This window comes from Phoca vitulina, unplaced genomic scaffold (genome assembly GCF_004348235.1).
Source record: "Phoca vitulina isolate PV1807 unplaced genomic scaffold, GSC_HSeal_1.0 scaffold23, whole genome shotgun sequence".
Taxonomy (NCBI): Eukaryota; Metazoa; Chordata; class Mammalia; order Carnivora; family Phocidae; genus Phoca; species Phoca vitulina.
The window spans coordinates 15458101-15463181 of NW_022589726.1; positions in this window are offsets into that span (position 1 = coordinate 15458101).

Sequence of the window (5081 nt, forward strand, 5' to 3'; positions counted from 1 at the left end):
AGCGTCTGCCTTCGGCTTGGGTCATGATCCCAGGGTTCTAGGATCGAGCCCCGGATCGGGCTCCCTGCTCCGTGGGAGGCCTGCTTCTCCCTGTCCCAGTCCCCCTGCTTGTGTTCCCTCTCTCGCTGTGTCTCTGTCAAATAAATAAAAGGCAACAGCTGTTGGATTCCTCTGCAGTCACTCCTTGCTTCTCCCAGTTTTAGCAGAATGCCTCAGTAGCTCTCTGGGGACTTACTCCTCTTCTTCTAGGATCCATTTCTTTGGGTTAGTAGCGCCCCTTATCAAATGGGAGACGTGAGCAACATAGAGAAGGCACCTTGGACCCCTTTCGGCTTTCTGCTAGAGGTGGGTCACAGCACCAGATGGGGAGCGTTGTGACATGACGGGGGGGGGGGTGTTGCACCATTTTTAAAAGACACCAGATGCTCCCAGCCTCGTTTCTTTCCTGTGATCACCCCCTAGACACCATATTGAACCTAATTCCTGCAGTTGAGGTAGGGTTAGGATGCAGTACTTGCTAGATGATGAATGTGTTTGGTATTAAATTAAACGTGTCTAATTAAATTGAAAGTTGCCAATGTTGATATGACGTGCCAATCTGTCTAAGGACCCCAGCCTTCCACCTGCTATGTTCTCGGAAGAAGAACTTTTAACTCTTCGGGTTAAAAGAAACCATCTCCCGTCCCTTTTCTCCTGCCTTCCCTACAGAAGACACGACAACATTCTCACCTCCTGATCCTTTGTCTAGGATAAATCTTCGGGGTGACAAATGTCCTCAGCAGGAAGAAGCTGGAGCCACAAAGGAGCAAAAGCCAGTTCTCCACCTTGGGGCAGAGTGGAGGATAAAGTCTGGGCAAGAAAGAGATGGATGAAGATTACAAATGTCATGTCCTTCCCAATTCTTGGAAACCGTCAGCTTTCTGGCTCCCTGTGTTTCTGGCTAAGGCAGGGTGAAGGAGAGATTCAGGAAATAAGCATTCAGATCAGGGAGAACCCTAGGTAAAGGATGCGTTTGGACTCTTGTTCCTCCAACTGGGTGTTTTTTTTCCTCCCACAGCCCCTAAAGGTAGAGGTGAAGCTATCTCCAGGATAATTGAAGTTTCCAAGGGCTGAGACACTTCCCAGCTCAGACCGGTCTTGGTAGATCTTTATGCCCAGCCTTTCCCCACTTGCCAGCCTGAGCACTGCTGCTTTTCAGCAGGGCTCTGCCTGCTCCTCTGCTGTGTCTTGCTGTCCCCATTGGCTGTCATTCCAAGAAATGCCCGGAAGGGGGCCCTGACCTGTCAGCCATCTTTGAAACTTCCAGCCCCAATTTCTTCTACCAGTTTCTCTTACCAAGTATAGACCATTTACTTGGGTACAGAGGTATTGCTGTCCTTTTCCATTTATTTACCCCATAGTTTTGAATTTTTTAAAAAAAGATTTTATTTATTTATTAGATAGAGCTAGTATGAGCGGGGGGAGGGGCAGAGGGAGAAGTAGACTCCCGGCTGAGCAGGGAGCCCAATGCGGGGCTCAATCCCAGGACCCCGGGATCATGTCCTGAGCCCAAACCAAGAGTCACATGCCCAACCGACTGAGCCACCCAGGCACCCCCATTGTGGCAATTTCTTAAAATAACACAAGTTTGGTGCATTGATTGACTCTTCCTTTCATGAATGATTTCTCCGTAGCATGTGATGCTGCTCAATAGCATTTTACCTACAGTAGAACTTCTTTCACAATTGGAGTCAATCCTCTCAAACCTGTAACTGCTTTATCAACTAAGTTTATGTAGTATTCTAACTTCTTTGCTGTCATTTCAATAATCTTCACAGGGCGCCTGGGTGGCTCAGTTGGTTAAGCGACTGCCTTCAGCTCAGGTCATGATCCTGGAGTCCCTGGATCGAGTCCCACATCGGGCTCCCTGCTCGGCAGGGAGTCTGCTTCTCCCTCTGACCCTCCCCCTCTCATGTGCTCTCTCTCATTCTCTCTCTCTCAAATAAATAAATAAAATCTTTAAAAAAAAAAAAAAATAATAATCTTCACAGCATCTTTACCGGGAGTCAATTCCATCTCAAGAAACCACCTTCTTTGCTCATCCATAAGAAGGAACTACTCATCCAGGAAAGTTTTATCATGAGATTGCAACAACTCATCTTCAGTCTCCGCTGCTTATTCTAGTTCTCTTGCTATTTCCACCACATCTGCAGTGACTTCCTCCATTGAAGTCTTGAACCCCTCAAAGTCATTCTTGAGAGTTGGAGTCTACTTCTCCCAAACTCCTGTTGATGTTGATATTTTGCCCTCTTCCCATAATCATGAATGTTCTTTTCTTTTTTTAAGATTTACGTATTTGAAGGAGAGAGAGCGCAAGCAGGGGGAGTAGCAGAGGGAGAGGGAGGAAAAAGATTCCGTGCTGAGCCCAGAGCCCGATGCAGGGCTCCACATGGGACTGGAGTCTCACGACCCTGAGATCAGGACCTGAGCTGAAATCAAGAGTCGGATGCTCAACCAACTGAACTACCCAAGTGCCCTGAATCACGAATGTTCTCTTCTTTAAAATTTATTTTTATTTTTTTTAAGATTTTATTTATTTGACAGAGAGAGCGAGAGCTCACAAGCAGGAGGAGCAGTAGAGAGGGAGAAGCATGCTCCCCACTGAGCAGGGAGCCCGATGCGGGGCTTGATCCCAGCACCCTGGGATCATGACCTGAGCTGAGGGCAGATGCTTAACCGACTGAGCCACCCAGTGCCCCAAGAATGTTCTTGATGGCATCTAGCATGGTGATTCCATTCCAAAAGATTTTCAATTTACTTGGCTCAGATCCATCAGAGGAATCACTGTCTATGGGAGCCCTACAAAATGTATTTCTCAAATAAGACTTGAAAGCCAAAATTACTCCTTGATCCATGGGCTGCAGAGTGTATGTTGTGTTAGCAGGCATGAAAACCACATTAATCTCATTGAACATCATCAGAGCTCTTGGGTGACCAGGTGCATTGTCAATGAGCAGTAATATTTTGAAAGCAATCTTTTTTTCTGAGCAGTAAGTCTCAACAGTGGACTTAAAATATTCAATACACTGGGGCACCTGGGTGGCTCAGTCGTTAAGCGTCTGCCTTCGGTTCAGGTCATGATCCCAGGGTCCTAGGATCAAGCCCCACATCGGGCTCCCTGCTCGGCGGGAAGCCTGCTTCTCCTTCTCCCACTCCCCCTGCTTGTGTTCCCTCTCTCGCTGTGTCCGTCAAATAAATAAATAAAATCTTAAAAAAAAAAAAAGCTTTACAAAGGAGCTTAAGAGAATGAGTCACATCTTACATTGGTTCTACCCCCAGAGTACACCACTCCTCATTTCTGACCTTGACTCCTACAGTATCTGACCCTCTAAGATTCCTCGTCCCAGTCTCCTCTTCCCTTTCATTCTTGTTCCATTCTACCTGCAGAATTCCTTTTAAAATGTGGTTCCGATCATGTCATTGCCCTGCTCAAGAGCATTTGATGGTCTCCCATTTCTTTCGGGACAGAGTCTGGATCCAGAATAGCATGCCTCATCTCGGCAAGTCTTTGCAGCTTCAACTGCCTTATTTTACATTGTTGCCCTCCCCCGACTTTTTTTTTTTTAAGATTTTATTATTAATTATTTTAAGTAATCTGTACACCAATGTGAGGCTCGAACTTACAACCCTGAAATTAAGAGTTGCATGCTCTACTGACAGAGCCCGCCATGTGCCCCAGCCCCTCACACTATTTTGAATCACCCTCACAGAGCAGGCCTTTTCCTGCCACCAAACTGTTGATCATGGGGCGCCTGGGTGGCTCAGTTGGTTAAGTGACTGCCTGCAGCTCAGGTCATGATTCTGGAGTCCCGGGATCGAGTCCCACATCGGGCTCCCTGCTCGGCGGGGGGTCTGCTTCTCCCTCTGATCCTCTTCCCTCTCGTGCTCTCTGTCTCTCATTCTCTCTCTCTCAAATAAATAAATAAAATCTTTAAAAAAAAAAAAAAAAAACTGTTGATTATGACAGCCCCTGTGCTGGTGGGCTCTATCCAACTCCTATCTCATCAGCTCAGATAGGCTTGCTTTTGTGATGCAGTCTTTGTCACTCTTGGAACCTCAAACCACAAGCAATCACTTTTCTAGCTGGGATTTGTTCATGCCCCTGATAAAGTGCCAATCTTACAGTGTTTCATCTGGTTTGTTCCTTTTCCCATTAGACTGTAGCTCCTTGAAAGGACTGTCTTACTCACCTTGAGGTCCCAAAGGTGCATTTATTACTATATCCAATTAATACATGTTTTCAGTGCCTCCTATATGGTCGCCATTCTGGGCTTTGGGTGTTAATTGGGAGTGATTACTAAAGACTAGGCATATGTAGGTGAATAAAGCAATATTAATAAGGGTCCCAGCACTTGCAGATCTACACCGGTGCAGTATGAAGCACAAAGTAGCTGTTAATACTAACAATGTGCTGATCTAGAGGCTGGTTCTTTCACTTTGCTGCCATTTTCAACTTCTTTGATGCCATAGGAAAGTTTCCTGTGGAATCCAAACACGCTGAAGCCCAAGAAAGTTAGAGGATTCTTTTTTTTTTTTTCTTTTTGAGATTTGATTTTTAAGTAACTCTACACCCAACATGGGACTTGAACTTACACAACCTCGAGATCAAGAGTCACATACTCTACCAACTGAGCCAGTCACGCACCCCAAGTTAGATGATTCTTTAAGTTGCTCAGAGGAAAGCTTCAGCCAGAGCTGGAATCTGAGGTCTCCGGAGAGCAAGGGCCTGATGAGGAGTGCTAAGCCCAAGCCCTGGGGGCCCTCTGTAAGCCAGCAGAAGGAGAGGAGCCCTGGTGTCCCTACGGGAGAGGAGCAGGACTGCTGTCTGTTGAGTACATATGTACCAGCCACTCTGCTCTAGGGGGCTGATTGAGTTAATTTTGATGCCTCCTATTTCAGGGGAGACCAGGCTCATAGGGAATGGTAGCTAAAACACCCAAGATTTTTAGGACAGTGAAAAGTACTCTGTATGGTACCATAAAGGTAGGTGTATGACATTATGTATTTCCTAAAACCAAGAAGTATAGGATGCAAAGAATTAA